Raw genomic sequence first — 23,875 nt, 5'->3', positions numbered from 1 at the left:
TATATCTATACACTCACAGAGATTAATCCTAGGAAATATTCTGTGCTACTATTGCAGAAGTATGCCTATATTATGTTACAGTATGAATATGCTTCTATATTTATTATTAAAATACTTACTGTTCCGCCTTTTGAAGTAGATGGACAAATGATTTAGGAGTAGAAATAGACTAGAAACAAAATTAATGCAAATAATGTGTTGATTTTTTTTTTTTTAGCTTGATTAGCCAAGCCAATAGAAAATTCTGGAAAACGTATACAATTATTTTAACTGTCATAGACTGGCAATTGTAATTGACATGATTTGTACGAGATGCAGTGTAATAACTGAATATATTAAAAAAAAATCTCATGGCTTGATTACCAGGAGAACATTACTAGTGCCACAATATTATTAACAACACAATTATCATGGCATCCCTAGGACACGCTCTTAGCACTTCAATGCATTAGCGAACCTTTGCTAACGAAGAAAAAATTAAAGTACAGCAAATTTCAAAGCACCAGTTGTACGCAACATCATTAAAAATTTATAAAACTTCCCCTGAACATGACAAGTGTTTGGTTTAAATGAAGATCAGCCATAAGAAGGAAGCAGAAATCTTGTTATTCTTTGTCTCTTTCTCTCCCTCTTTTTCTCTTTCTCTCAGACCTCCCCCAACCACCACCACCTCAATCCAGCTGAAATATGTAACCATTACAGAGTGACAGTTTGACACACAATGACCTGTCAGAACATTCATCTCTCAATGTTTTATTTTAGTGAGGAGCCAAACTGCAGAAAAAATAAGCAAGTTGTTTCAAGGCTTGGAATGAGATCAAACATTTCTGGCATCCCCACTTACCAGACCTTTGATTTACAATGGATCTGTCAGAGGCTGATTAGACAGTGTGTGTTTAAAAACCTATAGATGTTCCACAATTGCACAAGCTCTCCCTTTCCCTTCACAGAGAGCATTTCTGCTCTTTGTTTGAATGGAGAGAATAAGCCAGGTTACACTGCAGAACCTTACACCTTGCAAGTGGAAAGCACCACATGCAAAACTGCAGGCAGCTGCAATTAAACCTCAGGCAGGAGCGCTCCCATTCTCCACTAAAAGAAAGCTGTAGCTCTCCGTACCCTGTAATATTCCTTGTGCCAATTTCTATTACCTTTTCCTTCCAGGCCTAAAGTTATAATAGTCTGCAGAGAAAATACACCCAGGAACTGCTGCAATCCCTGCATATTTTCAATAATGTTCAAAGGCAACACGCAGCTAAAAAATTAGTCAGACAACAAAGTGCAGGTGGCTAAAATATTCCCACGCTGTAACATTTTTTGCTCATAATTGCAAGTAGGGGGGGGAAAAAAAAGGCTAGAAATATATTGTTTCTATTTGTACCTAGAACAGTTGCAGAAAGAGCAGCAGGATTTGTGCCTGGCATTAGAATGTGTAATTCCTTAATACTATATTGTGGCATATGGTTCATTGTAGCAAATTATGAATACATGTGTTTGGAGAGCTTTGGTAGTAAATTTGGGCTTTGTACATCTACAACAATGCCCAAATCTGACAAACATAATTTATATAATATTAAGTTAATACAGTATTATGAAATTAGCTCACTGTAGTAAAGCTGTAATTTTTAAATGAAAGACAATGCGATGAAATGAAGGCAAAATAAACATTAGCATTTTGTGAAAGGTAGAACAAATCTTCCAAAAGTCTGCTTTGTAATTTATTATAATGCCGTGTTTATGACTTCCAGTATATTTAAGGCATGGCATCCTTTAACAGTGTAGCACAACTACACTGCTGTTCAGAATGATCCCAATCTTTCAACCCCTCTCAGGCAATGCTCTCTCAATTAATTTAAGAGAGACTTTTGAATGAATACTGCCTGTGATTAAGCAACAAGCAGGTTGGAACTCTGGGATCTAGTCCCCATGATGCTCCTTAGGAGTTCAGCTCTGCATTTGCTCCATGTGGAAAATTCCAATCAAGTTGATAAGGCTGCAGGAACATAGGCTATTACTCTGTGTGTTAGACAATTCAAGACATGGAATTATTTTTCCCATATCCATAAGCGGTAAAGTGAGAAACACATTACACTGGGAGGACTTTAGCTTGTAGGAAATGGAATGTGTTAAAACACACAATTTTATTCTTTCAAGGGAAAGAGGAGAACAATTAGCCAGAGTAGGAGTCAAAAAGGAGGGGGGGAGGGGAGGAAGGAGGCGAAGTAAATAAATAAATAAACAAATGTTTTGAGGTCATACCACAAGACCCTGAAGTGATGCACAGTTTCTAGCATCAACTTCCTAAGGAAGAAAAGGAAGCACAAAGAAAAACATGTATTAGCCTTCTAAGGCTGCACAGAATTTTTCTTATATTTGCTCTTCTGAAAAATATAATACCGTGTAAGCATTTCTAGTTCACCTCTGGTATAGAAAAAAAGAACAGAAGTTTTCATCCAAAACCAAAATCCATTGTTGCAGTCAAGGCCTAATTTCTAATATTTAATCTGTGATGTGTGATTTTGGTTTTGTTTTCAAGGAGAGAATGTGATTTTCAGCATTTCTGAGGTTTCACATGTGCTAAAAAGGAAAGCAGCCCTGTCAAAAGAGGGATTTCCAGTAGGAGATGCCAAACATCATTTGACCTCAATATCACAAACCAGGGGCTCCATCAAGTTAGAGTAACTAAAACCTGGAGGTTATAGCCCAGAAGAAAACAACTGTTGAATATGGTGGCTTCACATATTTGTGAAGTTCATGTCTCAGCCAAGGATGGTACGTCACAGATGAAAATGTATGACCTTTCTTTGTGTAAGTGAAAGCCACGTTATATGCTACTGAATATTGCTACCAACCCAGAAACTCGCTATTGGTATTTATCATTCTGCCACCTTATTTCATACTCTCTGAGACACAGAGAAAATGCTTTTATCTGAGCAATCAGGGAAAGGTTAGAATTGCATTAACGGGTTAAACGTATGAATGAATCATGAAATATGAATTAGCACAAAATGCTAAAATAAAATCCTGCACAAAACGCCTCTATGAAATGCAGATAACGTTGCATGCCTGTACACCAGCTACAGCTGCCTTGATCTCCTTTAGTCTCTCAAATCCACAAACCATGCCATTCCAAAATTTGCACAGGGAAATCTAGTGCTGCATAGAGTGTATGCAATTGACAGGCATCATTTCCACCTGCAATTTGTGTATCATGAGCTACACAACTCCAGCTTGAAAGCTGGCACACCTTAATGCAGCAAAAACCTACAGACCTGAACTCCGAACAGCCTTAATTTTAGATGCAAACCACCACAGTTTTGCCACAATCATTAGGAAAGTGAAACACGCCAAATAATTAAACTGAGACAGGACAGATCTGAGAGGTGAGCTCTCTGCTCTCGAGGCCCAGAACCAGCCCACAGCTGCTGCATTAAAGGGGCAGAGTCTGCCAGCATTCAAGCCTGGAGCTCGAGGGACACTGGGCCACTTCTTGGGAAGAGTGAAAAAGTAGAAAGTAATTAACTTTTGGGGTCTAGTTTTCTACTCCTTAAGCTGAAAATCGGAGAACAAAGATCGGAATTTGACTCTGACATAGTGCTGTCTAAATACAAATTCACAGTAAGGATTAACCTGTTCATCTCTTTCCAGCCACATCCAAAACAAGAGCTCTGTCAACTTGAATTTTGTCAGCTTGACTCATATAGGGTCGATTTCCCGAAGGAAGAATGAGATCCAGTACCAGAAAACAAGATCTTTGGCAGGAAAGCCTAGATCCCTTTTAGGGTTCAGTGAGAACACTATTAGATTTGAAGAGAGTGGCAGGGGACTGAGGGTGGCAAGGGAGCAGCACAAACACCTTCACTGCAGCAATTCTGGGCGCTCACACCCCACCTACCTGTGCATCTCCACCCTATAACTTCTGATTCTACAGGCTCATTTCAACAAAGTTGACAGAAGGGTGAAAAGTTCAAAGACAATCAAGTTCCTACACATTTTTTGAGCATGCCATGGAGCCACAACGAAAAGAAAAATCCTTTCACAGACCTTGGGAACACTTTCAGAAGACCTCATATGATACCAAAGAATCTGCAGAGGTGTGATTAAAACCACTCCAAATATAGAAAAAAAAAAAGCTAAAAAGACAAAGCTTCTAGACATCAAGTGACAATAATATATAAATGCATGGCAAACCAGACTTCAACAGCTTCAGTGAAACTACACATTTTGACATTTGTAAAAGATACTTGAGAGTAGTTTACCTCAAAGCATAGAGGAAAGGAGATAAGAACAGTCAACATCCCTGACTCCGTTATGCAGGGTGTTTGATCATCTATAGTTTGTATACTTAATAAAGGTTGCAAAGCTTTATTATGTTCCCAGCATTACTCAGCTCCACCAGCATGAATCTGTATTATATTCCTCAACTATCCACATTAGGCATTCCAGATGGATTTTCCTTGTTTTCAGAGTGCCTGCATTCACAATGCAAAATTCTGTGTTAACTTGAAGTATCCTCTCACGCACACATAAATGTATGCATATTTATACCCACATAAAATCTAACTCTGCCACTTTAGTCAGTGACAGACCGTACAATAATTAGCATTGTCAATTACTAATTATAGCATGGCCACAGATACAGTTATGAAAATGCAGCAAAGTAACAGCTTTGATAATTTCAAAGAATTACACCTTTATTCTGTCGCATTTGAATATTTCTACTTTTATCCATTATTATAAATGCAGGAAAGGAAGAACAATAGACAACATTTTCTAAGCCAAATTTAAGGACACACTGTTCAGACCACTTATTGCTCAAAGAACATGAGCCCCTTGTTCTGCGTTTTTTTTTTAAATCAGTTAAATATAAACAAATTAACTTCTTATGCATGTTGCTTCTGAGAGAATTACTTTTCATTTTTAGAGTGGTTTTCCATCACTACAAACCTTTTCCTTTCCCTTATGCACCAGCAAACATACTGATACAATTTAAAGGTCATGTTCTTTTCAAACTGACAGGGCCCTCCAAAATTTTGACGAGAGTCCCTCCAAGAATCACACCACACAAACGGAAAGGAATTAAGTAAAGCATCACTTGATGTAGGCTCAATCATGTGAACTGATTAGAAAATGTAACCATGGAGAGAGGTGATTCAAAGTGTGACGGACAACCTTTCAAAGAAAGGAGATGTCATGTTGATAATAATAAGCAAGTACCTGACATTGAAGGAGGGGGTGAACGCAGAGGGTCAATAAAGATATAATTGCCTTCAGCTAGTAAAAAAACAAAACAAACAAAACAAAACAAAACAAAAAAAAACCCACAACAAAGCACCAACCAAAACCCCAAATCTCTTTTCTAACTTTGGTTTCTTCACACACCAAGATAAATATTTAAAATGATCAGAGCATTTTATCTGGGTAGTTCAAGTTAAGTTTTAGCCAAAAAATACTGAAAAATGTAATAATAACATTCCAGTAGTTTAGCTTGTTCTTTCACCCAGTAAAAACCACACCTTGAAGTTCAAAGCCAAATGTACAGAGTTTGACTTAAAGGTTATATTGATACATATTGATCTGCATTACAAGTTACATCATATTTAAGAAAACAGGACTGGCTTTGGGTTGTAATTCCCACATCATTCAAGGAAGTGCTACAAGCAAAAAGTAAATGTGCTTTTGAAAGACAGCGTTTATCAGGAAGATGATATACGTTTTAAACAGAGCAAGTCTAAATCTTTGCAGGAAACACAGTGTGAGTCGGGTTAGGACAAAAAGATCACTGCACAAAATAAAAGCAACAGTTACACCATATGTTCTCAACTTCAGAGGAATCTGCAGCCCAAAAGAATACCCCACCCTCCACCACATTTAATCAATATAAAACTCAGCTAAATTAAAGAAATGGGCAAAAAGTAATTGAAAAGTATCATATTCCTGTCCTCTTTTTGACAGTAAACAATATTTAACCTATTTTTAAAATTATTTATTTATTCCATAGTTCTCTAACCGCTGCTCTTTCCTTTCCCATCAGTTGCTATGATTTATGGCACTCAAAACAGATCCAGCATGTCATGAACTATTATGGTAACAATCTGAAAACGTTACATCCAAGATCATTTTAATGATAAGACCTGTCTTCTCTTGTCGATATTAAAATGCATATAATGTATATGAATAAATGGAATCTTAACTGATTTAGATACTCTATTCTTATTGATGTCAAAGAGGTCAGTGAACACATCTAACGTTTTAGCCAACCATGGATTGAAGATTACAATTACATAAAAAAGTAGACGTGGAGCCTTTCTCCTGTAGAACAAATTCAGCCCAAATTTGCACCAGGTAGGGTAACTTAAATAGTTCAGGCGAAATAATTCAGAGGTACAACTCGAGTTCTTACTGGACAAATGCCCATTTCATCAAGAAAGTAATAAACCATGGCACCCATGACAAACCCTGACGCTATTTGCTTGACACAGTGCCTGTTCAAGGCTTGTCCATGTGTTGCAGATTGAAAGCTGCAGGACACAACCAAGGTGACACCCCAGTCATACAATCTACTGCCTGTCTTGGAGAGAAACAAGGTTTTACTGCAATCTAGGTCTTTTGCAATTGCTCCCTGGACGGCTGGCTAATGAGGTCAGACAGTACTGTCCATTCTAGACATATTCTTTCCAGGGTATCATCTCTCCAAGAGACATTCCATGAGGACATACCCTTAAATATGCCATCAAAGCAAATTATAATGATAGAATTAACATTTTTTTTTATGAGGCAAAAGGCATACTACTAAGGAAACAAGAAATAAAAATGAGATTAAATAGCAAATTAATTTCTGAAACTATGTAGTAGATGCTGCTATGCCACTGGAAAGCTTTTGTTACACGTAAGGACCGAAGCTGAGGTAAAGACTTGCAGACACCCCTGACCAGACATCTTAACCAGACCTCCTTTTTTTCAGCAACCAAAAGCCTCCCCACACAAATTGAGTGACCACATCTCTGCAGTCACGTCTGTGTGGGGAGAAGACTTTCCTTCTTCTTCTTGTAGTTCCATACCTCTTAACACTTCCTTTCTAAAAAGCAAAGACGAGACCGAGATCATTTAAATCAGTAAACAAATACCACAATTCTTCAAATGGCACCACGGGTGGAGCCCCAGAGGTGCTCAGATGTCTTTAATGCAACGCGCACTCTGAAAAACAGTGGGCATTTGGTTTGTGGCCAGCACTGGCCAACTCCATGCTTGAGCAAAAATACAGAGACACAGCCTGCAGCAGCCTCCATGGGTGGGAGGTCAGGGTGAAGTTTGAGAAAAAAATAAAAAGGAGCAAGCCAATACGGGATCTATTATACAAGCAAATGAAAAATCAGAAAGAAACTACAGAGTAACACTTGTAGTATCAGAGAGGCATAAGGGACAAGAGACGTAACAAAGAATTGCTCACCCTCTGTGCAGACAAATGGCCATGGCACTGGTCACAGGCTGTACCTACACCAGCCTTTCAGTCCAGAACAGTGGTACAGCTTTGGGTGAATTTATTCCTTCTTACTGTAGTTGGCTTTGTTAATAAAACTGTTTTGATGACCTGATTCCAGATTCCTTTCGTAGGCCAAAAAAAAAAAAAAAAATCAGAAGCTCTACCAGATGCGTACCAGATGTGCTCCATTAGTCAATGTAAGTAAAAGGTGCAAATCAGCAACTGTTTTTCAGTCATCTCCAAATGCAGACAGGATGGAGACTTTTGGTTCCAGTGACCACACGAACCATCGTCTAAAGTAAAAAAAAATCCCAAAAGATACCTACTGCAGATATGAGGCCTCAAATCAATTTAAACTGATGCATTTATAAGGAACCTAACTCCTTGCCAATGCAAAGGGGGCCTCGGAAAGTTTCGGTGAAATAGAGATTTCAGCCTCTGTCAGAGAAAGGTGACATAACTTTTGGACATTCTTGCTTCAGCATGTGCTGGGTGACAAAGCCATTTGGACCATGAGAGCTTATTTTCAAATTACATGTTTAATCTTCTTCCTCACAGAAGATTAAATTCCGATGCAAATGGAAGGGGATGGAGCCATCCCAGCCATGCCTGATATTCCCCGCTAAAAGAGAATGGGAAGGGCATAATGCAACGCATTTAAGGGAGAAGACATAAAAGCAAAACCCAGGGGTTGCAAAATCCACATGAACTAAACCCATGACTCAAATTAGTATAATTGAAAACCATTAAGCTCAGCTCTGTTCAAGTAAAAATTAACTTTATAGTGACTATCATTATAAACTATTGCTTCATCTGGAAAATACATCATGGTTATATTTTATAATTTTTATCCTCTCTTGCATGTAGCTGCTAGAAGGCAGTTACAATGAGAACTGGGTCTTTCCAAAGTTGTTAACAAGACGCATTCCTTTTGGTTCATGGCTAGTATTATGAGAGTTTCTGTCTTATGTCACTACTTCTGACATATGCTGGAGAGAGAACATCTTGGCTCAAAAAATACTGGACCATCATTTTATGGGAAGAGACTTTCTAGACCACAGAAGCAGATAGATTTACAACTGACAACACAGAGGTAATGATAACCTACCCTTACATAGCCCAGAGTCTTACATACTGTAAACTCAATTAGCAATTCTTTTATCTTCACCCAGAACAGATATATTGAAAATTGCAGATTGAGGGCTTTTCTCATATAGCTCTGACCACAAGGATAAATACTGCCTTGCTTCAGCAGCGTAATTTTTAGCCCTCTCATTTTTCATCCAGTTCAAGTTGTTTGACTCTAGGAGTCCATATTCCAAGCAGGCAGAGCGCTCATTTACGAACACAATGTAGGCAAGCGTGCATTTGTTGGAGATGAAAGGCATGAGAGATGCCCATAATTTTGCCACAAATAAACTCCTCCGTTGGTTTATGTTACATCATGCCCTTCCACGTGAATAGTTTTGATAAAGACCTGTTACTCCCTTTTCTTTCACTATACACAGTGTGGATACATTAGATAAACAATTTTATATGTTCCCGTCAAGGAGAAATATCCCACACAATGAAGCAGACCTTGTGAAATAACATTTCACTTATCTGTTATGTCTTTCTGAACCTTCCCTAAGAACTATAATTCTCTAATCCCAGTCTATAGCTGCATGTAGTCTTGCTCCAAGAAATTTTTCTTCTCAAAGACCAGCAAACAAATGCGGACACACAGGTGAGGAAGGTTTCAACAGCAATATGTACACTATGTTATAACTTTTTTTTCTTTCTTTTTTGTTACACCTAAAAGAGTTATTTTAATAACAGGCAATTTACAAGCACACACAGAATTTGAAGAGGTCTTCAAAATACTTTGGAGAAATAGATCACATACTCTAAGGCAAAAGTATATATCATTTTTATCTATTAGGGTTTTTTACATTTTTACTGGGTCTCAGTGATTTATAAGTATAAAATAAAACACAGACCTATACTCTAGTTAAAAAAACATGGCCAATATGAGAACAGAGAGAGCAGTAAAGTTTGAAACTACAATGAATGCAGGGGATTTGAGCTAACACAGTACAACAATGAAGTTATTTTTCCAAACTTACCCGTATGCTTGCAATAAATATGGTAATCCAGTAAATTAAAAACCTGTTGCATTTACACACTTCTGTCCACACTTGTCAATCATTTTCAACAGCAAATATTTCAAGACAGTGGTTATAACCTCTGCTAACAGAAAAGAACAGCCTGTTTTGGTGGAATAAAGTTGACATTTAATTTACTCTTGTAATTTAAGTTGTTCATTCATTGCTCTTGTATGTTGACAGATAAGATTCCTTTAATGTTCTTGAGCAAAACAATAAATATAGTGTAGTTAAATTTTAGATGTGAAAACATTATGCTTTGTCTTGACAGCACCACAGTTAGGCATAAAGTTATAATGTTCAAATAGTCTCTTCTGAGACTCTCTGTGTCATAAAACATGCAGACTTTCAAAGTGTATACGCATCTGTCATTTGACTTTTCCTGAAATCAGTAATGGATGGATGCATACCCTGGGTCTTCACCTACAGATTAGAAATTCTTTCTCCTTCAGCCCCAGCTCCATGCTATGAATAGACACAGGTCCACCTGATAAATCAGGAAACTTCCCTTAACACAACTTCTGTGATTAGGACCCAAGCCCAAGTAATAACTTCTGTCTGCTCATCCAGGAGCCTCTGTCAGCCACCCCTGCCACCCCAGAGGGTCACTGCTGGCACTGAGGGCCCTTCACAGGGTGACCCAGCAGGTCCCCTGGGCTCCACACACCCACTCACAGCCAGAAGAGGCTCCTCACCAGCTCAACCCCAAATTTCCCACAGCATTCTCAGACCTCTGGGTCCTTTAAACAATGGAATGACAGAGCAGTAACAAAAACCAGCCCAAGCTGCAGCCCCTGAGGAGGGACCCCAAAAAAGGAACTGCGGGGGTTTTATCTCCTTTAGTCTAAAGCTCTGTGGGGTCTGGGGTGTTCCTGCTCAGCTCCTGTCCTGGCTCTGGTGTCCCCTCACCCAGCCGTGGCACAGCTCCTCGTGCCCTGAGTCAGGCAGAGTCCTGGCAGGTCACAGCTCCTGCCTGGGCTCACACACAGACCCCACCTGCAGCTGCCCGGACACCTGCCCGGGATTCCTCAACAGCTGGTGGGTTGGCATTTTTTGTGGGGTTGTGCTGTTGTTGAGGTTCGTTGGGTTTTTTTCCAATAAAAGCGTCAGTCCAGCAAACTTGTTACAGGAAACCTGAATTCACTGCTCACATGGCAACTTCTCTTTTTGGCCCTACTAACTCTGATGATATTTCACCCAGTGGTCTAGGAGTTATTTCTCTGATAATGAAGAAACTGATACACCCATCACACATTGGGTACAAGTAGATCAAATTCAGCTCCAAAACTTCATATGCACATACATCTATTTTTTTGCACATTAAAAACCAAATGTATTCATTGTTTCCTGTTTAGCCTAAGAGATTAAGATCTGCACATTTCATAATCATTGCAGGTAATCTCTCCCATTTCCTATATTCTTGAACAGTAATTGTCTAATATCTACATCTGACAGGTTTGTCTTGAAATAAAATTGCATATTTAAAAAAAAAAGACTCGTATGATGAGAATACATTCAGTGATGTAGAAGTTACAAAGAAAACCCCAGATGGCTCAGACAATAATAAGATATAATATTAAATTTAGACCTTTCATCAAATGTCCTCGAATTCATACTAAGGTCTCTTTTCAGCTTTGTACTTTCTTCTTATTTTAAATGTTAATGGATTATCAAAATCATCAAGTTCTGTCATATAATCCAGAATGTCTGCTTTTTAACCACAGAAACTGAACTGCACAATTTCTGTACAGACAGAACACTATATCAAATTGATCTGCAAGGAAGCAGACACCCTCAGCAACCGCTGCAAAGGTACATATTAATTTTGTGGTGCATTATTAGGACAGATACCTCAGCACGTTCATGATGGCCCTATTACTGCGTCCTTACCCTCTAAAAGCCATTGTGCTTACATAATCTGTTATTCAAACCTCTACAGACTTCTGAGCAAAAGGAGCAAGGGATGTTCTCAATCATCACAGCACACACCAAGGTGCTCAAACCACCCATACCCAAAGATGAAATCAACCATGCAAAAGCTCACAGAACACGGCTGCCTGCTGCAGAATAGACAGAATTTCTTGGTTTAGGTATTGTAATCTGCCTTTTCTCTCTACAAACACTGGTCCAAGAAAGGTGTCGTTGCAAAAGGAGGTGTCCATGAACAACAGTGCCTCTCTGCTTTAAACACCGTTTGTTGAAAGAGGGCTTCAAACTCAGTGAGAGCAGAATGGCACTTGGAGAAAGTCACAGGAAGCAAGCACAAGAGGAGGAATGTGTAATATGTCAAAGGAGCTTGTTCCATCCAAATTTAAGGGGAAAACAGACTAAGTATCCTAACATTTCACAGGAAGGGGAAAAAAGAAAAAAGTATTGTTCTCTATGGCTCAGATGTTTTGTGTTTTTACGAGACCCCTGGGTTGCAGAATCCACAGTGGTCATCAGGCAGGCACAGCAGTTTCTATACATTTCCACAGATCAGCACATGGACCAGGAATGTAAAAGGGGAACTTGGCTCGTGCTCTGTGATAACTTGGACTGTTGAACCAGTGTTTCAGAGCTATGAACAGCCACAAGCAGACTGGGCAGGACTGGGTGTTCTGTCACCATTCCTCGCCCTTGAGTTCTTCCTACCAAAAACCATATCCCACATCCAGCAAATGAAAGCAGTCAGACGCCCTACAGCCAAATACTGCCTTCAGAAACCATGCTTGTATCTAAAATCTAAACCAAACTCTTAATATGCCCAGATAATCTGCAATAAGAAGAAGAGCTCAAAGAGACATGAACTTTTTTTGTGCAGAGTCAGTGGGTTGGTTAGCTAAAGAAGCAAGGAGCCAAATAAGTTATCCTCAGAGCTGCTATAATTCACCTCCAACATCCAGAGAAAACTACAAGGCAATTTCCTCCCTCTGTTTAACCAAGACTCTCCTAAAAGATAATATTATTGCTAGTTCAAGATTCCTTAAACGTACTTTTTTGCCACTAAAATATTACATGGAAAGAATTACTGCAAAAAATGGTGTGTTCTAAGTTAAAGCCAAAGGATCTCAGATTCTGAACAGTAATTACTTATAGTTTAGTATAATCAAAAGAAATAGTAAAACAAAGTATTTCTGAACAATAGATGAAATTGTCTCAATGTCATCACAAGCATTCAGCTTTCTCAGTGAGAAGCAGTATGTCTCTCCCTGAAAGGGAAACTTTCCCACTCTGTTAGAGGAATATTAGGACACCAAGGAGACTTTACCAAATCCTGCTAGTTTCAACAACAACAACAACAAAGATAAAAACCCCAAAGGGAATCTTCCTGGCTCAGTATCTTAAACTAGACCAAGAGAAAAGAAAACAAAACCTGAAGTGTAGAAAATGGCAGGTCTGTATCTCTACTCTGCATGTTTTCTACTAACTAATGTCACGTGAAAAGGCAAGGTTTAAACTGAAAATATAGTCCAAGAGAGACACAAACTCTGTTCACTAATAATTTCATGATCAACATTTCCAGCACAGAACACAGACTCAGATTCAGACTTTCTCATTGGCCAGCCCAGTGTAAATCACTCTTAACCCTTTTAATGCAAACCATGACTGCCAGGAGTGCAGAGACACAGTTATGAAATTCAGACATACTACCTGGGAAATATCTTTTCCTTCTTTTATCTGTTAAATCTCAATCTGAAAATGCAGCAATTTCAATTAAAGTAGAATATAAAGCATATAAAACATAGGCTAATCCCTGAATTTGAAATGCAGCATGTGCCCTAAGGCGCTGTATCATAATTCAGTCTTGCGTTTGTTCTGTCTAAATGCGTACTCACCAACAATAAAGGCAAGGCTCTGCTTTGTCACACAGGTGGAATCCTTGTCTCTCCACTCTCTTTGATTTGATCCCTCCTACTTCAAAGCTGGCATATTGCAAAACTTCTTTTTGCAAAGTTTACGCAGACTTGAAGTTCATTGCAGCGTGACCTTATAACTACAACAGCTCTGAGATCCTTGAGACATTGATCATGTCTACATCGATGTTTGTACAATACCCACTGTAACAGGGCATTGTCTAAGGCTGGGGACTCTGGGCAATATTGTAACATAAATATTAAATAATAATAAAGTTCTGTCAAGTCAGTGATCTGTGAACTACAGCAGGTTCACGTGATCATGTATTATGGCTCAAAGGCAGCCCTCAGCAGCCATCATATAAAATCTCTGTGGTCTAAAAAGTACTTAAACAATGATTTAACCACAAGTCATTAAATTAATAGGAATTACATGTATTCCAAACTTGTACATACACCAAAATTTATACTTGTGCTAGAGTTTAGAAACTTCAAGAGGTCATTTTTACTTTGTTCTTACAAAAACTGTTTCTGTTTCAAACTCTGAAAATGTTCAGAGATACATACACATACTAATAAAATAAAAATCAACAACAGGGCACAAAGACATTGAAAGAGATTTTGAGAAAATTTGGAAATACACCCTGTATTAACAGACAAGTATAATTAGAAATTAGTTTAAAGTAGTGAGAGTTCCACATGAAGGTTCTCAAAATAGGGCTAAAATTGATTTTCCAGTTCATCCATTCCTAGTCAATAATTTCCACCCATGCCACGAGAGCTGTGTGGAGCGTTGGCACCAACATTCCTTTCGGGGAAAAATGCAAATTGAGCTGCCTTACTTGGAAAAATTGAGTTTGCACAGAGAGGTGACAAACAAGGAGCAGAAAAAAGAAAATTACAAAGTTGAATTCAGAAAAAAACATTTATTTGGGCATCTCATTAATGAATGGGGGCAGAAAAAGAAAGGAAAAAAATGAGAAAACAAAACCAGAAGCACACTGCAAAATACCAAAATGTGAAACAGAAGCTTAACGCATATCTGTCTTTCACTTGGCCATGATGAGCCTTGTATATTTAAATGGAAACAAGACCTACTACAAAGCAAGGGAAAAGCCATTCACTAAAACAGCCAAATGTGCCATTACCCCTTTATAAGACTAAGCCAATTATGGTTAAACCTGCTGCGTTTTTATTTTCATGCCACTTCAGTTAAGCGTAGACAATTTAAATGGCTTTGGAACAGGGGGGTACATGCTTCACAGTCAACTAAGGTGTAGCCCACTTCTTCCCCAACATAAATTCCAAGGTTAGGTATTATGCAGAGATTTACACTCCTTATATGCAAAAGGACTCACATATATAAAAATAATTTTTAAAAAGTCACTTTCAAAAGACTACATGGTTAGCAAAGTGATACATATAACCTACTTAGAGGTATACCTAGTTATGAGTAAAAATAAAAATTTAACCCGTTTCTAACAGATACCTAACTCAGATACAGGAGAAACACATGAAACTAGACAGTTAAAAGCTCGCTTGTAACTAATTAAAAGAATGAATTAAACTCTAATTAGCTGAAAATCTGAGCAACTCACCTGAGAGAGTAAAAGAAGGCTAAAGGCAAATCTAGATTTTTTTTTTAATATGCTAAAGACCATATATTGAGAGAGAAAAAAATCCGAATGTTTTAGACTTTTTATCTGGTGAGGAAAAGAAAGAGCCTCTCTAAAACATGCTCTGAAGAACGCCCTGAAAAAGCCATAGATACTAAAAGTATTTCAGATGAAACAGCCTCTCTATTTCATATGTTTCTATCATCACTAGTATCTTTTATTTTTTCCTTATTTCTGAAAATAAAAAGTTACTTCTGCTGACATTAAAAGCTTGATTTTACAAACTATTTAATGCACTCTAAGGATACTGTTAAAAGACAGTGGCATGCTGATGTGAGCTGTACAAAGGTCAGTGATTTGGAGGCTCTTTCAGACAATTTGCCAGGATTTTGGCATTTTGTAAGCACACACAGGACAGCTCTCCAGCAAGCTGACCTTGACAGTGAATTGGATAAATAAACCTTCAATTTACCCCCTCCAGCTCGATGCTAGCCCAGCTGATCCCTCTGGAGCCTTCACCTGTCCATATCGTTCAACTGCCTGCAACTTCCAACTGACGAACATCCCCGGCTTTGCAGGTTCTGTGACAAACACCATCTAAAAGATAAGGCTTCTGAAAAGTCAAAGTCAATAGTGTTCCCATTGAAAATTTAATGCTGCTTCCATCTTTACCCATCATTCTTCCTACTGTTGCATGTATCCCAGGAGGCACTTCAAGCAAAAGCACTACTCCATAACAGGTAATGACGTGGCATTTAATGATACTGTCCAAAGTGATCCAAGCCCATGGAAAGTAATGTGCACTCATGTACCAGATAAGCACAGCTGAATGTACTAGAACAGCAGTATCTCTCACGGCACTGTCACTAGATACAATGTGACATATGCTCTGCCATTGTACCTGGCTTTTCCTTTTACTTCCCCATCAGAGGAAAAGAGCATTTTCAGATACAGAGCACCAAAGTGTTAAGGGAATTCAGTAAAAGGTAGGATGGCAACATATCCGTAATTAAGTATTCACAGCCTCTTTAATACTTCAGTGCTCTTGGATTCGCTACTAAAATCTGTGAATTATACCTCATTGAAGAATGTCCTTAATCGACTCTGACATGTTTTATTGGAGGCAGAAAAAATGTTTCAGTATGATAGATAAGGTTAAAAATGTTACTACTCTGATCATTTACTCTAGTGCCTTGCAAAAAACTCCAAAGCCAAAAACCATTTACATCATTCATCTGATGCAATGGAGAAAAAAAAAGCATTATCTGACAGCCCATTTTAGCTGATGGGACAAAGTGCACATTTTCAATTTTCTGACAAAGTTATGTTGTTTATGTAGATAAGAAAAAGAAGAAGAAGAAGAAAAAAAAAAAACACACCACTGTGACATTTCCACCGCGTGCCATAAGGATCTGAAATTCGAGTTAAACAGCAAAGTACCTTGAGACCACGCAGAGCAGAGCATGACAAACAAAAATCATTTTTATGGTTTCAAACCAAATAACACATTACATGTTTTCTCCTCTAATAGCAGCGCAGGGTTCTGAGGCAGCCCCAGAACGTTGCAGCAAAGCTCAGCATGACATCTCTATGCATGTGTGAGAACACTGTTCTCGCTGCAGCGGGACCACGAGGCGCTTCAATAAAAGCCACTGAAATATTTTTAAGTAAACATTTTAACTGAGCTTTTCTCATATTAATTTTGATACTCTCCAGATATCAATGGCTTCTGCTTGTACTGCTCACTGCAAAAGGGACCAACAGGAATCTCATACATATTCAATTTCTATTATTAGTTTTATTAGAGTGATCCATGACTACATGGGAAAGTTAGAAAAGAAAAGAAACTGTTTAAACTCACCGCCAGAGACTTCTCCATGGAACGACACGACACTGGCAGAAGGAGAGGGCTATGAACCTATATTCCTCAGGACAGGGCACACTGAGTTTTCAAATAAAAAACCTTTGCTTTTAAAACTTGCATGGATAGTCCATATAAAAGATGGTAGGGTTTAACAGTCTCTGTTTTGCTTTCTCACCACCAAAAAAAACCGCATTTTCTTTTTTGGTCATGCCAATAAAGCAAAATTACTAGAAGTATTTTCCTTACTATGTAACTGACGAGATGATTATTTCAGCACAAATTAGGGAGAAGCAGTGTTTACCACAAAAGTAAAGTAATCCCACTCCAGTTCGTTTTGCTACTCGTACACCTAAAGGTAAGTACACATTTACAGACCGGGCTCAATTACCCGAGGCTTGGTGGTACACACCTAAATTACTAAGACATCTATGAGCTGCACCATTACCCATTAAAAACCAAAATGAAAACTTTCAAATAATTGGCTAAAACCCTAATTCTGCAGCATGGACAAAGCTTTAAATTGGTACCAGATGCTGGATTTTATCCTTTAAACAACAGTTCTAAGGACAGAGAAAGATTCATCTTCCAAGACTACTCCTGCCTGCAGACAATATGACCCATCTTAATGAGGCTGCTGAATGCTTTATGAGCAATTTCATCCACTACTTACTATATTCTGGCACCAAAACTGAAATATTCATTTTAAATCTTGCCATTAGGAGAGTATTGCTTTCTGCCAAATTTCCAATGCCAATTCTTACATTCAATTGTGATTGAGTGTTCCTCCAGAACCAAACAGATAACAGCAAGGTCTGCCCACGCATCCTGTGTCATAACCAGCTCATTAAGCTCCCTGTTCCCACAGACACTGTTTGGAAAAGAGACACTGGGAAAACAGTTTTCCATGACCCATTTACATCCGTGCTACCCCTATCAGTTACTTATACCTCTGCTTATGTGTTTAATGACAAAAATCTTACGGAATAGAATGGTCTCCACCTCCGAGAAGCAGAGAGGGGGATGAGAGACAAGGAAAATGGAGAATTTGGGGTTCATTTCAAAATTTTGAGGAAAAACATGGGTGCGTGCTCAGGAAAATGTAAAAAATACATGGCATAAGTACATTTGCATGTCACACCCTGTCAGTCACAAATTTATTTTACTGTAATACCATACATAGACCTGTGACCTGGGAAAAACATCAAAAAAGACCATTTTTTGAAAACTATTATTTTAAAAGAACAGATAAAAAAGGAATTTTTTTAAAAAAAAAAACAACAGTTTTAAAGCACACACGAATTCGAGGAATATGAAAAAGGCTTTCTTACTTTAAGTTTTATTCTTGAATTCTTGAACTGCGTGCTTTAGAAGACCAGTTGCCACCCATGAAAATGCTGCATAGATATGTTCAGTGTTAAGACTGCGGCCCTGGAAGATACCAGAGAGCACAGCCAGCCATCTCCAAACTAACTGCAGACAGCAAGGCAAGAGGGTCTTTGTCTCCTCTTTTCTGGAAAAACACCAACAGACTCATAAGTGAGGTGGAACTTAATTCAAAAAAAAAAAAAATTGAAGAACATGGAGTCAGAGTCAGAATTCATGATCTGGAGCTACCTAGCCAAACTTATGAAAACATACCATAAAGTTACAATTAACCCCAGAATATTTGACTTGAAACTTTTATATTCTTGAGGAATGAACTTTAACATGTAAAAAATTTCACCATAGAAATCAATATATCACCTCTGTCCATGCATCACTGCCATGCATGGAGAAGTTCACTCTTCTGCGCTTCAGTTTCTTGTATCTTTTCTTTGCCTTTGAAATTTTTTGGGGGTTTTTTGGTTTGTGGTTTTTTGGGGTTTTTTTTGTTTTTGTTGGGGTTTTTTTTTGCATAATAATTGCTTCACTTTTATACATTGTAGGGCTCAGAAAGAAGGAGGAAAAGAAGGAAAGAAAATCTACTTTCCTCGTTATTAATTTACAGAATGCTTTTTTTATTTAAAGTAAGATGTTTTGTTTCCCAGGCAGTATGCATGCCTTGCTCTATGAAGTGCGAGGTGCAATTGCTGCCCTAGCTCTGTGTGTGGCTGTGGCCTTAGAAGTCAGGGATAAAAGAAACAAAACATTTTTTTTTTAATTCTGAAGTGAAAAATCCATTTGATTTCTTTTTGTTTATTGCTGCATTACTTAGGTAATTGCTTGAGTTGAGTCAGACTGACGGCAGGGCTCTGGACCCTCTGACTCCAATCCTTTTGCTTTATTTATTAGTCTCACTTATTAAAAGAATGTCTTGGCTTATATGATGGGTACTATTCAAGCAGAAGTTAAATCACTTATATTTGCAGTCTAAGTCACTGCCTCACAAAGGCTGAGTATACTTATACTTACCATGCTAAATATTCACAAAAATGCTCTAAACCACAAAAATCATAAGCTCAGCCCTAAAAAATGAGATAGTTCAAAAAGGTCTGTGAAGATTTGTAAAACTTTAAAGTGAACCAAGCCATAGGAACTTGTACACAGAAGTCCTTCCACACCAAAAAAAAAAACAAAAACCCAACATGGCATCGACAGATATAAAACCTGGCCATGCCTGAGGAGCTCACAGGCAATGTGACATGATTTATATGGCAAAATTTAGCTTATCCTCTGCCTCTCAGAATGATCCAAAGACCAGTTATTTTAAACAGCACCGTTTTTTCAGTATTTTCTCACATTCTTAATTGATATCAAGCCCCTGAAGTCTCCTATTATGTGGTGATTCTGTGCAAAAGCAGAGATATTTCACTATCTGTTCCTTCAAATGCTGCTGATGTTCTCCTCTAAAACTCAGGATGGCTAACAATGGAATCTTCCAGGAAAATATTAGGTTACAAGTTACAAAAAGAAAGGGCTTCATTCATCTTTTAAATTTTCATTGATGTTTTAACCTGATGGCCCAGGATAAAAGTGCACACACGGAGTATTCAAAAAATTCATATGTCCAAACCTTAAACCTTGTCATAAAATTTTCCATTCTTTTCATCACTAATATTCAACATATTTGTTTTAATAAGCTACTCACATCCCCAACAGCTTCAAAGACAAAGGAGTTGTGGTTAGAATCATGTACTGAAAAACAAGACTTCTGGTTGATGTTCCTGGGCTCACATGTCCTTTCTGTCTTTGCCAGATTTCTAGGAGTAACTTCCTTACTCTGATTTTTTCCCACTTTTAGTGCTAGTTTCCCTTTCAGTCCTGTCCTGTATCTGAGTGGCCCTGGCACAAAGTGAGGCGCATATTCCTGTAAGCCGTTAGGGATATTCTTAGCGCTGCTTTTTTCCAGCCTATTAGTTTTTGTGCTAGTTCTGTACTGGTTGCCTTTAGCAATGCACAGTTTTGGTGTATGACTTCTGTATTTGCTTGAGGCCACAACAGTATCAGTGTTCTGTGTCGTTTCCGTTTTGTCTCAGGCAGCCCTTGCACTCACCTGAAATAAGGGCGGCCTTTTGCCACTGACAGCTGAGAATGTTAGTCCTTATTATGTGAAAAACGTGATGCACCTGGATGCTTAAAGCCAGTAAACTAACTGTTTATTGGGAAAGCACAAAAGGAAGTGAGAGCTTGAATGAGTTTCATGAATTCTGTTATTAAAAAGTGGTGTAGTTTAGCAAGGTAAATTAATCCAAATAAAACCTCTGTTATTTTTGGATTATTTTCACCAGGCTGCCAGGAGAGCATCCTAGAAATTCTTCTACAACTCTTCTGTTTCATTATGGAAGTGTTCAGTATTATCACACTCTTGATTTCACTTCCGTTCTTTGCTAATGACCACCCAACATCTCCCATAAAGCAAGTCTCTCAACTTACACTTCCAAACTTCACATTCTCTTCCAACAATTAAATGCTCATTTCCACTTGCACTGAGTGGGGTAGCATTTTCTAGTCTGCTCCTAGGCTCCAACACAGATTATTTCCTCAGTACCACCAACTCTTCATCAGTTGCCTCTTCTCTTTTGGCTTCCCCTGCTCTCATTCCACACTAGGTTGCCTTCTCTCCGACATCTCATATAATGGATATTCTTCTGCTATATTTCATTTTACTTCTTCTACATTTTAGGATAATCAGAAGGGAGCATCAGCTGCTCTCTGTCCACTAAGCCTGTCTTGTACCCTGAAATTATATCTGCGCTGTCCATAATCCAGGCAGAGGCCCACAGCACAAGGCCGCCTGCCCAGCTGAAGCCAATGGTAGACAAGATACGGGCAGAACTCGTTCACTTACAGCTCCAAAGGATTCCTCTGCCTTTCTCAAAACATCTTCACTGTGCACCTCACTGGCCTCACAAGTATACTGAAAATTTCTGAGTGCGCTGCCTTCAAACTCCAATTTCCATAATTTCTTCTCGTAATTAATAAAGTAAAAGTGGAAGCAGTAGTGCTTCTAATTTACATAATTAGCATAAAACCCATGCATGGTTCAAACAAAATGCTGCAACCGAATTTTGAAACTTTATAGCATACACCTAAGACCCTTAATCTTAATTAAATTTAAGATAGCTTGATTTTAAGGACATGGAATGTTTTCATAACAGGTGTAAAATTTATGTGGACTAAAAATCTATTAAAATACTGAGATACTACTGGAATTGAAACAAAATGTTCCTTACCCAAGTGTGACCATTTCCATTGGAAATGCACATACAGAGCATTAATTAAATCCTCCTTCAGCATGACAACTCTAAAAAAGAAAGCTTTGAAGAGGGGCTTCACAGGCTTTTCCTGAAAAATAAAACAGGGAAAAATAAAGTAAGTATATAAATAAATAAAATCTAAGAACACTCTTGCAAAATTGCAAAAGCCATTTTGACTACCTGGTCTGTAGAATGGATCCCAGGGAAACCAGGTGTGGGCAAACGTTCAGCTTACGGAGAACTCTCCAAACGAGCCTTTCAAAGGACACAGCTACAGCTTTGTGGCCATGGTGTTATGGGGAAAAATTGATGTGAAATCCCTCTTCTTGTCTGTTAAAGGCTATCTACAGTTAAACTGCTTCAGAGAGGTGACTATGGCATCACTGCTGAGGAGCTTGGGGGTATTTCTTGCACAATGCATTATTTTCACAGCATGGCCATATCACAGTTTTACGAACCTATAAAGTCAAAGGTGCATTCAGTAGCAAAAAAAGTGCATTTCAATCCTAAAAAGGCATTATTTGAAGCCACTAGTCATCATCACATCCAAAATATTTTGTTTCTATAATAAAGACTTTTTAAAATTGAGTCATTCACTGCTAATTTTCTCCCCAGTGACAGTGACCCAAATTTCTCTTTAAAATTACAGATGCCGAGTTACCACAGAATTCTTATTATTTTAATGCTACACTAACGTAGATGATAGTTTTCTTAGCAGAAAGATAAAGAGATTACTGGATTCTAAACCTGAGATGGAAACAAATTTCTTACTTTACATTGTGTCACCCTCACTCCACAGAAAGAGTGATTATTATCTGCAAGGGGGGGGCAGTAAAGCCCTCCAGAAGCAAGCCTTTCATAACTTCACCATTTTTCACAGGCAAGTATAATTACAGTTTTGCATAACCATCTAATGAGAGGAAGTCCTTTCTTGCAGTGTTAATAAAGGACCTTGCATAACATGTTAACAAAGCAATGGCACTCTATGTAGGTAATGTCATTGTGTAATTAGCATGCTCATAAGATGACTTAAGATTACAGTTTATCTGAATCTAATAACTGCCTATCAGCTGCCTTACCGTTCTGTCTTTTTCAATATATCTTTCCTCATGAATGGTTTGAGTATCCACCCGCTCAGTGCAGAAGCACAGAGGGAATAAAACAAGCCAGTAACAAAACAGAAACAAAAAACTGAGTTTGGGAGCAATGAAATGAATAAACATGGAAAAACCCCAGCTTTTTCACATACCTGGGCATGTATTTTAGGACATGGTATCACAAATTATTCATTTCTAGATGGTAAAACATTTGAAATGACAGGAGAAACGCTACTGGAAATTGTACTGGTCACTTCATACATGGCATAAAAGTGGAGAGTGGGAAGAATTGGACAGCTCTCTAAGCCACTTTACAAGCTGCTTTCAAAGGAAACTACCCTTGGTCGAAACACTCAAATTCACTATTTACCAGCAGCCAGCATCAAGTCCGGGTTGCTTCTCCCCTCCTCTAGCCATAGGCTCACAGGCAGAGTAAAGCAGAATTCATTAGTCTGGTAGTACCTGGACTAGAATCACCTTTCCAGTTCCTAGTTCTGCAACCTGGACCTCAGAAAGCGGCAATAAAGAAATAACCAGAAGTGCAAGAACTCAGCTGGGAACAATGTGAAGTTGATTCATGGATCACCATAGAGAAAATCTCTTTCTATCCCTTTTGTCTCTATCAGACTCAAGAAGGAAAACCGAATGAATTAAAAAGTAGAGGATGACAGACAGTAAGTTTTGGCTTGGCATGTTCTTTATAGTGTGTACATTTCAGAGCTGAAAGGGAGAGAAGTCACAGTTTTGGGGACCACAAATATTCAAGCTCCTGAGAACAGCGAGGACCTTGATGAAGACAGAAATTAGGCAAAGAACACTTCATACCTCCCAACTTAAAAACCATTACAAAATAATAAATAATTACACGTAAAACTTTTCCTCAAAAAAATAAATAAATAAATAAATAAAAATGTATCCCCCTGAAGTAGTAACTGTAAAACAAATTAAGACATTTCCAAGTATTTGCTAACCTACTTACAGGCATCATTGCTCCCTTGGGCCTTTGTAGCCTTACACCTTCCTTAACGGACTAGCTGAATAGGTAAATGGGTTATATCAGGCCAGGAAATCAATGTGTATAGTGTGTTCTCAGCCCCAGATGAGCTTGTCGAAGCCATTTTATTATAGCTGGAGGAGCTGTATTGATCCCAGCGTTAAC

The 23,875-nt window shown here is 38.3% G+C and overlaps 2 long non-coding RNA genes across 2 annotated transcripts in view; both read right to left on the bottom strand.

Moving 5' to 3' along the window:
• The window catches only part of LOC136295738 (uncharacterized), a 198,835-nt gene that overhangs the window by 35,232 nt on the left and 139,728 nt on the right, over positions 1-23,875 (bottom strand). The window contains exon 2 of the long non-coding RNA XR_010722784.1: positions 21,596-21,707. This is a non-coding gene — a long non-coding RNA (uncharacterized lncRNA). The remainder of the gene's footprint in view (positions 1-21,595; positions 21,708-23,875) is intronic.
• Positions 15,535-18,443, bottom strand: LOC136295739 (uncharacterized). The gene is made up of 3 exons (XR_010722785.1): positions 18,272-18,443; positions 16,941-16,972; positions 15,535-15,676 (listed from the first exon to the last, which is right to left on the bottom strand). It is a non-coding gene; the product is annotated as an uncharacterized lncRNA (long non-coding RNA).

The sequence above is a fragment of the Chamaea fasciata genome, unplaced genomic scaffold, assembly GCF_029207755.1.
Source record: "Chamaea fasciata isolate MVZ Bird 193981 ecotype frontalis unplaced genomic scaffold, bChaFas1.0.hap1 SCAF_12, whole genome shotgun sequence".
Classification (NCBI taxonomy): domain Eukaryota; kingdom Metazoa; phylum Chordata; class Aves; order Passeriformes; family Sylviidae; genus Chamaea; species Chamaea fasciata.
The sequence above is the reverse complement of the archived record's forward strand: the minus strand, read 5'-3'. Positions and strand labels throughout refer to the sequence as shown.